Source organism: Lissotriton helveticus, chromosome 12, assembly GCF_964261635.1.
Source record: "Lissotriton helveticus chromosome 12, aLisHel1.1, whole genome shotgun sequence".
In the NCBI taxonomy this organism is placed as follows: Eukaryota; Metazoa; Chordata; class Amphibia; order Caudata; family Salamandridae; genus Lissotriton; species Lissotriton helveticus.
Window position 1 is genome coordinate 892064751 of NC_136073.1, and position 12062 is coordinate 892076812.

At 48.0% G+C, this 12062-nt stretch overlaps 1 protein-coding gene across 1 annotated transcript in view; it reads right to left on the reverse strand.

The window, feature by feature from the left end:
* The window catches only part of AGFG2 (ArfGAP with FG repeats 2), a 564405-nt gene that overhangs the window by 52645 nt on the left and 499698 nt on the right, over nt 1-12062 (reverse strand). The window lies entirely within an intron of this gene.

A 12062-nucleotide genomic window follows, 5' to 3' on the forward strand; every position in this document is an offset into this window, starting at 1 on the left:
GTACAAAGATACTGATGGGGGATACTATCCGCTATTAACCCTTTCGCTGCGTTTGTCGGCCAACGTCCGCCGCAAGCACTACCTCCGTAGTGCTGCGTACGTCCGTTGGCAAACGCGGCCCCACCCACTCCGCAAAACCGCCGCACCACGGCTAAGGAAACAGGATACCATGTGGTATTGCTACAGCTGTCTGCTGTAGGAAGCCTGTTTCATTCGGCTGGAACTGGTCATAAGGACCTGCCTTTTAAAGCATGCTGACTCTGTGTTTTAAGCAGGGGCGTAACAAAGGCCCCCGCGGTGCGGGGGGTGGGGGGCCCAGGCTTCCCTACATTTGAAGGGGCCCCCTCGGCCCCACACTGAAGTGAGTACTGAAGCACACGCCTGAGCAATGAGTTCGCTTCAGCCTTTCTTCCGGGCAGGTTTAATAGCTTTAGTTTCTTGACAGCGTAGAGAGGCTGGAGTGCAGAAAGAAACATTCAAGAGAGCGGCAACCAGGAGAGGTCAAATGGGCAGTTCAAAGGAAGAAGCAATGCAGAGGGGAGAGCGAGATGATAGAACTCTGTGTGAATGGGGGGGGGGGTGACACAGAGGGACTTGGTGCAGGAGGCCTTGGGACCCTTCAGCCTTGCACCTTGCCAGGGGTGTAACAAACACCCCCCCCCCCAGCCCCTGTGGTGGGGGGGGGGGGAGGAGGGGGAGAGCACTCAGCAGGAAATGAAGGGGGCCCCCTCAGCTCTTTGGCTTGCTCCTCTCTCTCAAGCAGCCTGCAGCTCTGGCCCAGGGCTGAAGAGAAACAAAGTAACAACTTAAATTGTTTCTCTTCAGCCAGAGAGCGCCAGGCCTGGAAAAAGGATGGGGGTGGGGGTGGGGGCCCCAGAGAGAGCATTCCCCACAGGACACAGCCTCTGAGACAGGAGAGGACAAGGATTGGGGTGGGTGCCCCAGAGAGCAGGAGGCAGCACAGAGGAGAGCTGACAGGGAAAAGGATGGGGGTGGGGGCCCCAGAGACAGCATTCACCACAGGGCAGGGCACTGCTCAGGACCCTGAGAAGGAAGGGGGTGGGGGCCCCAGAGACAGAATTCACCCCAGGGCAGGGCAGGGCACTCCTCAGGAGTCAATCCCTGAGAAGGGTGGTTGTGGGGGCCCCAGAGGCAGCATTCACCACAGGGCAGGGCACTGCTCAGGACCCTGACTAGTATGGGGGTCTTCAGAGAGAGAATTCACCACAGGGCACTGCTCAGGAGTCAGACCCTGAGAATGAAGAGGGTGGGGGCCCCAGAGACAGCATTCACCACAGGGCATGGCACTGCTCAGGACCCTGACAAGGATGGGGGTGGGGGCCCTCAGACAGAGAATTCTCCACAGGGCACAGCCTCTGAGAAGCTTTGGATAAGGCAGCACAGAGGAGAGTTGACAGGGGCCGGAGAAGGATTGCAGCTTCCTCCAGGAACAGGATCTGCTGGGAGGCATTGGAAGGTAAACAATCATTTGCAATATATGGTTTTGCAATATATGCATTTGCATATATGCAAGTCATATATGGTCTTGGAATAGTTAGCTGTGGAATTGTGTTGTGTAGATTGGATCTGTGTAGTGAAATAATGTGGCATGGTGTGTAGTGTAATTATGTTATGTTATGTTATGTGCGTACTCTTTTATAGCGCACGGCTACCCAGACGGGTGTCCCGGCGCTTTAGCAAAGAGATCAGAGACCAGTATATCCGGACAGCAACTCAGGAGGTCATGGCAATCACGCAGAAAAGAGCCACGTCTTTAGCTCCTTTCTAAACGTCAGGAGACTGTTGGCTTTCCGTAAGGAGATCGGAAGCCCATTCCAATGGAGGGCCGCTAGATAGCGGAAGGACCGACCACCCATCCGAGCACGTTTAATAGACGGGACCACAATCGTGGCAGATGAAGCCGATCGCAACACCCTCTTTGGAACATAAAAGGCCAGTCTCTTCTTGATGTACATAGGGCCTACAGAGTGCAGGGCTTTAAAAGCCAGAGTCAGAGTTTTAAAAATAACTCTTTTAGAGATCGGTAGCCAATGTAGCTCCTTAAGCAAACCAGAGGCTCTGGCTCTGCGTGGAAGGCCAAAAATTGCCCTTGCAGCAGAGTTTTGGACTATCTGCAATCTTGCCAACAAGTATTTCGGCAGGCCCGCATACAGTGCATTAGCATAGTCAAAACGTGATCCAACTAATGCCTGAACTACAATTTTCTTGTATTGCAGTGACAGCAACGGTAAAAATTTTCTAAGCATCCGCAGGATGCTGAAGCATTTCCCTGATAGTGCATTAATCTGGGATCTAAATGACAGACCAACGTCACAGATCACACCCAAAGTTTTGGCCTGCATTGATAACGTTTCTGGAGGAAACATGTCTTGAGGCCACCAGGATTTCCAGCATGGGTCCGGAGCACAGCCAAAAAAGAGCAACTCAGACTTGTCTGAGTTGCATTTAAGGCTATGTTGTTGGAACCACGAAAAAACGGAGCCAAGGCAGTCCCTGATTCTTGCCCCATAAAACGCCTCTCCCTTCCTGCAAATAAACAGGAGCTGGGTGTCGTCAGCGTAGGATATGACCTGGGCACCAAAAGCCTCCGCCACCGCCGCCAGAGGGGCCATATAGATATTGAAAAGGATGGGGCTCAGAATGGATCCTTGAGGAACCCCCACCCCTAGCGATGGCATTTCAGCGGAGAACGGTGGTGCCCAGATCACCTGTCGGCGGTCAGATAAAAAAGATCTAAACCAGTCCAACACCGTCCCGCGGAACCCGATCTCCTGGAGTCTTAAAAGGAGACCGTCATGCGGGACGGTGTCGAAAGCCGCCGACAGATCCAGCATGACTAGTACAGCCTTACCTCCTAGATCGAGCGTCTCCCTGATAGCTTCTGTGACCTCCAGAAGGGCTGTCTCTGTGCTATAGTTAGCACGAAACCCCGACTGTGTGTCATGAAGAAGGTTGTTGCTCTCGATGTAGTTGGTAATCGAGAGCTGCACGTGTTTTTCAACAACCTTCGCTAGAGCAGGGAGAAGGGATATCGGTCTGTAATTAGCATGCGTCAAGGGATCTAGATTTGGCTTTTTGATTAGAGGCAAAATCAGTGCATGCTTCCATGCCAGGAGAACCACTCCCGTAGACAAAGACATGTTCATCAGAGGGTTCAGCAGGCTGTTAACAGCTGCAGCTACTCTGCCCAAGAATTTAGCCGGACAGGGGTCCATAGGAGAACCTGATTGCAGTCGAGATAGAAGATCAAACGAGGTTAAACAGGTAATTTGAGGGAATGTCGAAAAGGAGGGCATGGTATCTTCACTCAAGGAGGTGAAAGTAGAGCTATGTACTGGCAATGTGGGGTCTACAACAGGGAAAGACTCCTGAATAGTCTTAATTTTTTGAGCAAAAAAAACTGCAAGCTGTTTTATCCACTCTTCAGAGTGAAAGTGGGCAGAAGAACAGGCAGCAGGTGAAGTGAATTATGTGGATAGTAATTGTGTGGTATAGAGTGTACTAGAATTATGTGGAGTGGGATTGTGTGTCATGGAGTGGGATTGTGAATGAATGAATGAATGCTGGATTTATAGAGCGCGTGGTTACCCTGGAGCATCCCAGCGCTGTACCACTGGGGAACCCGTCCTGGCTTTTCCTGTGAGATGGTCCCTTTACTGGGCATCCCCAAGGTGAAGCCAAGCATCCCCGGTGGTGGTGGGACCGGAGTGGAGATTAAGCAAGCTATTGCCCAGAGTTGCAGCGTGGGACCCCATGGTTAGAGTGGCACCGAGGCGAGATTTATCGGACCCGCTGACATTGGTCCTGCACCCGGCCGCGTCGGGAACTGAACCCTTGTCCCGGGCCGACCTCTGCCTCCGGGTCTGCCGCCTCTAACCGTTGAACCACACTTCTCCACATGTGCCTTGGAGAGAGATTATTTGCAATGGTTTGTGAGCTGGCTGTGGAGTGTAGTGGTGTTTACTTATGTGCTGTTAAATATTGTAGCATGATGTGGAATTTTGTGGTGTAGATTAGATGTATGTGGTGTGTTGTGTAATTGTGTTGTTGGTTTGAATTATGTAGTTTGTTGAATTATGTGGTGTGGAATGCAAATGTGTACAGTTCAATTTGTGTGACGTGGAAGTGTGCGCTGTTGAGTGAAAATCATGTTGAGTGGTATTAGGAATGTTGCTACGTGGTTCTGAGTGGTATTATGTGTAGTGTAATTATGTTGTGTGATGAATTGTGTGGGGATGAATTGTGTGACGTGTGGAATTATGTGGCGTGGTGTATAATTGTGCGGAGTGGAATTATGCAGCATGTTGCAGAGTTGTATTTTGTGGAGGGTAATTATATGTTTCGGACTGGAGTGTAAATATGTTGTGTGAAGTATAATTATATAGGTTGAAGTGGAATTCTGTGTAGTTGAATTGTGTTGTGTGGAGTATAATTATGTGGTTTGGAGTGGTATTACGTTGTGTGGAATGTTATTATGTGATGTGGAATTATGTGGTATGGCGTGAAGTGGAAATATGTGTTTTTTAATTTTTAGGATTGCAATTATGTGGTATGGAATGTTGTAGGGTTAGATTATTTATAGTAGAGTTCTGTGGCATGGAATTTTGAGATGTTCAAATGTGCTGTGTGTGGTAGACTTAGCATAGCGGCCAAGGTTTCAGATTGCGATGTGTGACATTTTCATAATTTCAGTGTAATTATGAGTGACATTTTCAACATGACAGGGGCGTAACTATCAACCACATTCCAAATAAATGAAAGGAAAACGGTATTTAAAAAATGTGTTTAAGAATTACTTAAGATCATCAGGGTAAGACATAACAGAGCTGGCTCTAAAAGGAGCCCCCTAAAAAGGCTGGGGCCTTGGGCCAGAGCCCACTTTGCCCATGTCTTAAAACGTCTGAGTGGCTGGCACGGTCTCTTGTGGTGATCTGGCTAGAAGTGCTGGTACGGTCGATTTATTGCTCTGGTGTCCCTTGAGAATTGCTGCACTCTCCTTTTACTATAAACTTAGGAATTTTTACCTAAACCTCTGGCAATTACTTGAAACAATGAATGTTAGTTGACGGATAAACACAACTTTATTCGTTTACCCCGACAATTATTTTTGTCTTTTTTTTTTTCAGTTATCACAATTTTTTGTCTTTATATACACAGAACAAAGGTCGCCATCAACTTCATGTATGGCCATATGTGGTTTGAAACACAAGTTTTAAATATTTACAGTGAAAAAAATGCAACAGTAAACATGTGAATACATATAAATCAAAAAAGTGCTCGTAATTATGACATAGATGTTGAAGTTGATGGCGACCTTTGTTCTGTGTATATAAAGACAAAAAATTGTGATAACTGAAAAAAAAAACAAAAGACAAAATTAATTGTTGGGGTAAACGAATAAAGTTGTGTTTATCCGTCAACTAACATTCATTGTTTCAAGTAATTGCCAGAGGTTTAGGTAAAAATTCCTAAGTTTATAGTATATTGTGGCCCTACCTACCCTCTTTCCCACGGGGCCCAACCACCCTTGTTTTTTTGCACTCTCCTTTTAGGCGCTATGGGGTAGGGTTCAGAAGTGTCGCCACTGTCCATGAAATGCTTTAGGATCTGTATGTACTGCCTATGAAATGTTACGAGGTCTGAACGGATTTATGTATGTACTGTCCGATTTGTGTATGCACTTCGCATTGGAATGCTGTGTGTCTTTTTAGAAATGCGGTTCTGTCCTATGAAATTGTCTGAGATCTGTTTGGGTGTGCCTATATTATCCCTTGAAACGTTTGGGACTTTCTAAATTGTTTGGATCTGTTTGTACTGCCACATGAAATTCTTTGGAATCTGTTGATACTGTCCAAAGAATTGTTCTGGGAACTGGTTGTACTACCCCATAAAATGCTCAGGGATAGGTTTGTACCCCTTTGGAATTCTCAGGGATATGTTTGTACTGCCCCATGGGATTCTCAGGGATATATGTTTGTTCTGCCCCGTGGAATGCTTTTAGAGCGGTTGGTGCTACTGCCCAGTGGGATGCTCAGGGATCTGTTTGTACTGCCCCATGGAATGATATTCGGTCTGGTGGTTCAAGGTTCTCTTTGTAGTGCCTATGGAATGTTCTGGGATACATTTGTATACTGTCCCGTGAAATGCTATGGGATCTGTCTATGCTGTCCCACGAAATGCTGTGGAGTCGGTTGGATGTATTGAAGTACTGCTTCGTGTCCCAGAAGATGCTCTTAGATCTGTTTGTGTTTTTACTATTCCACCGCACGTGCAGCAGACTCGCAGAGATCGGCATAATTCGTACTGTCCCATCAGCAGTAGCGGATGCCTGCTGAGACTACTGGCTCTGCCTCTGCCCCACTAAATGTAATCAAATTCTTCGGAAAAGTGCTTCTGCCGGTCCGTGGAAAGAATTGCAGGTATGTAGAGACGTGCCCGGGGTGTTCAGTTAAAAGTGTGCTAAGCGTCAAGCGCGCACTGTCCCTTTAAACGTGATGCACCGTTGTAGATGCTAAGTGCTGCTACTATAACATAACGTGTATTTGTAAAGCACACATTCACCTGGAGGTATCTTGCCGCTGATTAACAGATGTTTCCTATTACCCAACTCAATGGTACTCCTTTTATCAACCTCAGATGGATGAAAGGCTGAGTGGACCCACCGGGATTTGAACCTCTGACCATGAGGTCGAACACTGGCCCCTGCAGTGGAAGCGTTAGTCCACTGAGCCACCAAACCCGGCTAATTGCCAATGAAAGTGCTTGAAGGGGTGAAGCAGGAGGTGTCCCTTTAAATGTGAAGTAGCTGTGGATTCGAACTGCTATCACTGTCCCATTGGTGCGGGTACAGGTTTTGGTTGTGAATTGCCGGTAATTTGGCTGCTTTATTCTAGATTTTAGTATTTCTACTGGTGATTGTCTAATGTCACATTGGGGCTCTAACGGAGTCAGTATATATTGATGAACATCATGATCCCTGTAATAGGCAATGTTTCCTTAATTCACTTACCGATTGAATTTGTTTATCTACTGTAGTTGATCATTTTCGTACTAAATCCTATTTTACGTAATCAGTGACATTCTAAAGTCTTTAATGTGACTTTAAGCTTGGCTGATATAATGTTTGCTGTGCTCTCATTTCTCACTTATGTCTCAGTCATGTATTAGTTATTCTTGGAAGACATTCCGGCAGTTTGGCCATTCACCTTCCAAAACTTAGAGCTTCCTTTATCAAATGCCTTAGAACATTCTACGAGGAGCAATGTGTATATATACCTATCTGTGATAAACGCGGTACTTCTATCACTTGTGAGTTTAACCTGAGGAATTGATGGACCGAGATGTCGAGATGATATACTGTAGGTGGTGGGCCAGGCTGCTGGGGGGGCCCCCTCCATGAGTTTTGCAGGGGGGCCCCCTCAAGTTTCGTTACGCCACTGGTTTTAAGATACTTTACACGCTGCACATTTTACATGGGGTACGAAAAAGAAAACCTTGTTTATGTATGACATGTTTGGAGATCTGTGTTAGTCATGTTGCCACTTGGATGGCTCTACAGTAGTAAACTGGCCAAGGGATGAATTTCAATATGTATTTTGTATTTAACAAAGTGCAGTCGAATGGGTCAAAGGTAGAACGTGTTGAGTCACTGACAAGTAAAGAATTATGGTGAGTTGTTACTACGCGCTGCAATGGATCCATCGTGGATACCCAGGTGCTCCACAGCCCTAGGGTACAACTGGGTTCTTGCAGTTCTCCTCGTGATTGGTAAGAAGGGAGGTAGAGGGCACCCATGGAGGTAGCACCCTTGATGAGATGATGTCTTATATGTAGACTGGAGGTAGATTCTACTGCAAGTGAACTAGAGATTCAAGATAGGTCTAGTTGTGTAAATGATGATTACAGTATTTGTTTAAAGCTTGATGAGTTTGTGCAGAAGCATTTGCCACCAATAACCAGACCAGCTGTGCACAGTGAAGACTGGACTAAAAAGAGCACTACGTATGCAGATGAAAAATAAGATTTGTTTCTGCTGAGCTAGACTTAATATGGTTTCAATTTTTAAAAGGTCAACCTAATCTCATTTTCAATAAGAAGCACAAGAAGGAAAAAAAGGCATGAGGTATTCAAAGGTTACCAATGTCTTTACTCAGTCTACTGAGCACCCGTTGGATAGTATTGTGTTAAATACGCTGGTGTTTCCTTTTGACAGAAGATAAGAATGAATATGCTACTTACCAGTATGCATCTGTTCTTGGCATGTAGGGCTGCTGACATTCATATCTATAGCATAGATCGCCGCCTAGTGTTGGGTTCGGATGATTGCACGTTGTTGTCCTGGAAGAGTCTTCGAAGTATCACGAGATAGGTGGCTCCTCCCCTGGACTACAGTGCGCATGGGCATCGACTCCATCCCCAGATTGTTTTTAGCCATTGTGGCAAAGATGGAGTGTAATAGCGTAAGCGATGTCCATGCTAATGATTGAATGCAAGAAAAGTCTGCAGCCGCTACGGGCGCCGGGGAGGAGGGCGGGCGATATGAATGTTAGCAGCCCTACATGCCAAGAACAGATGCATACTGTTAAGTAGCATATTCAGTTCGAGGCATGTGGGCTACTAAATTCATATCTATAGCATAGAATACATAGCAGTCCCTCCATTAATGGCGGCCGCCCGTGCCAGCTGCAGAAGTTTGAAAGAGTGTTTTAAGAACAGCCTGTCCTACAGCTGCCTGCTTTTTGGAATGCACATCTACACAGTAATGTTTTGTAAATGTATGTGGTGTAGACCATGTGGCTGCTCTACAAATGTCTTCCAAAGGAATGTTACCGAGGAATGCCATGGAGGCACCCAACTTGCGTGTGGAGTGTGCCCTGGGGGGGACCGTTAAAGTGCGCTTAGCTTTCTGATAGCAAATCTGAATACACTTAACGATCCACCTGGCTAGTCCTGCTTTGGAAATGGGGTTGCCCTTGTGCTGGGCTGAGAAGGCAACAAAGAGCTGTTGTGTTTTTCTAAAATCTTTCGTTCTGTAAATGTAGTACATTAACGCCCTTTTGACGTCAAGCGTATGGAGCATTCTTTCTGCCACAGTGTCAGGGTTTGGAAAGAATGTGGGCAGTTCGATGGTTTGATTGACATGAAACTGCGACACCACCTTAGGAAGGGACTTGGGGTTTGTGCGGAGCACCACCCTGTTTGAATGAATTTGGAGAAATGGCTCTTGTATCGTGAGCGCCTGTAGCTCACTAACACGCCTAAGAGACGTGATGGCAATGAGAAAAGCCACTTTCCATGTCAAGAATTGAATCTCACAGGAATGTAGAGGCTCAAAAGGTGGGCCCATCAACCTGGTGAGGACCACATTGAGGTTCCATACAGCAGCTGGCGGGGTCCTGGGAGGGATGACCCGTTTCAACCCTTCCAGGAAGGCTTTAATGGCAGGCACTCTGAAAACAGAGAGATGCTGCCTGTTTCAAGGTAAGCCGCTATGGCGGATAAGTGTATCCGAATGGAAGCGTATGCTAGATTGCATTTGTAAAGATGTAACAAATAGCAGATGTTGTTGGGGATGGATGCATCTAGCGGGTTGATATTGTGTTCTGTACAGTAGATAACAAACCGCTTCCATTTTGCTGCATAGCAGGCTTTGGTAGTGGGCTTTCTTGCCTCCCGTATGATGTCCATGCATTCGGGAGGCAAATTAAGGTAGTCAAACTCTAAGACCTCAGGAGCCAGATCGCCAGATTTAGCTTTTGCGGATCTGGATGCTGAATGTCGCCATGGTTCTGCGTCAAAAGCCTGGGTGTGAGGCGCAGCCTTTGATGCGGTACCACGGAGAGCTCTAGAAACGTGGTGTACCATAGTTGGCGTGCCCACGTGGGAGCAACCAGGATGAGCGTCATCGAGTGTTGCTTTAGCTTTCTTGCCACCAGCGGGATGAGAGGTGCTGGGGGAAAAGCGTACGCAAATTTGCCTGACCAGTTCATCCATATCGCATTCCCCTGCGACTGTGGGTGAGGGAACCTGGCGGCAAAGCTTTGGCATTTTGCGTTTTCCCTTGTGGCAAAGAGGTCTATCTCTGGATGACCCCACTGCTGAAAGTACGGGCGGAGCACGGATGGATGTAACTCCCACTCGTGCATCTGGTGGCTGTACCTGCTGAGCAGATCCGCCATCTGATTGTCCTTGCCCGGGAGGTGTTCCGCCATGAGGAAGATGTTCCTTTGAATGGCCCACTTCCACATGCTCTGAGCCAGATGAGACAGCTGTGGAGAGTGTGTACCTCCCTGCTTTTGGATGTAGTACATGGCCGTCATGTTGTCCGTCCGGATCAACACGACCTTGTTGCACAGATGTACTTTGAAGGACTTGAGTGCCATGAAGATTGCCATCAGTTCTAGGTAGTTGATGTGCATCCTCTTTTGCTGCGTTGTCCATAGCCCCTGCACGGTGTAGTGGAGCACATGAGCTCCCCATCCTTGGAGAGATGCGTCCGTCGTCAGGACAATTTGTGGCACAGGCTCTTGGAACGGTCGGCCCTTGCAAAGGTTGTGTGGAGTCCACCAATGCAGAGAGGTGTATGCCCGACCGGTCACCAACACTAGGTCTTTCAACTGTCCTTGAGCCGGAGTCCACTGATGTGCCAAGCACTCCTGGAGCTGACGCATATGCAACCGTGCGTGCAGAACTATGAAGATGCAGGAGGCCATCATGCCTATCAACTGCATGAACACTCTCGCTGGAAGGGAGTGTTGCGGTCTGAACCTCTGGATGAGCGACTGGATGTTGTCGACTCTCGCTGGGTGTGGCTGAGCTGTGGCAGCCAGAGTATTTATCGTCGCGCCCAAATAGTGCCGCACGTGGGCTGGCTGAAGGTGCGACTTTGGATAGTTTAGAGAAAATCCCAGATTGTGAAGGAGGTGAATGGTGTGGGACATGTCTGCGGCGCACTGTAGTGCAGACTTGGCCTGCACGAGCCAGTCGTCCAGGTAAGGATAGACATGTATGTTCTGTCTCCTGAGGTGCGCCGCCACTGTCGCCAGACATTTCGTGAACACCCTGGGGGCAGTGGTCACTCCAAAGGGTAGGACCTTGAATTGGTAATGCCTGTTTTGTATGGTGAACCTGAGGTACTTTCTGTGGGAAGGATGGAGTGGTATGTGAAAGTAAGCATCCTTGAGGTCCAAGGTTGCTAGGAAGTCTCCCTGGTTTAGCAATGGAAGAACCTGCTGCAGTGTCAACATGTGGAAGTGTTCTGAAAGAATGTACTGGTTCAGAGGCCTGAGGTCCAGAATGGGTCTGAGTGAGCCGTCCTTTGGGATTAAGAAGTACAGGGAATACACCCCTGTGCCTTCTTCCTCCACTGGCACAAGCTCTATTGCGCCTTTTTGCAGCATGACGAGTACCTCCTGCTGCAATAAGTGCAAATGCTCTGCTGACATAGGACGGTGCTTTGGTGGTATGTTGGGTGGAGTGGACGTTAACTCCAAACAATAGCCGTACTGGATAAGCTTCCTTACCCACCTGTCTGTGGTGATGGACTTCCAGACTGGCAGGAACTGCTGGAGTCTCCCCCCGACAGGTGTTGGATGGTCGGGGGGGCAGTGACAGGGAGTCACTGTTTGTTGGTGGCAGAGGAACGGGAGTTGTTGTTGCCTCTGCCCTTGGCGCTGTTCCCACGGTAACCTCCCCTACCCTGCTTGGGGTACGAGGATTGCGCCCCACCTTTATTGAATGGCGTCTGCTGTGCCAAGTGTCCTCTGGTAACACCTCGATTGCCTGAGCGACGAAAAGTGTTCCCTCTGAATTGCTGAGACTGGAGAGCACCCATGGATTTGGCCGTCTCAGTATCTTTTTTTGATTTTTTCGAGGGTGGTGTCAACCTCTGGGCCAAATAACCTGTCTGGATTAACTGGCTGGTTTAGGATAGTAGTCTGGATCTCTGGCTTGAACCCTGAGATGCGGAGCCATGCTTGACGCCTCAACATCACGCTAGTGTTGATTGCTCTCGCTGCCGTGTCCGCAACGTCGAGCGCACA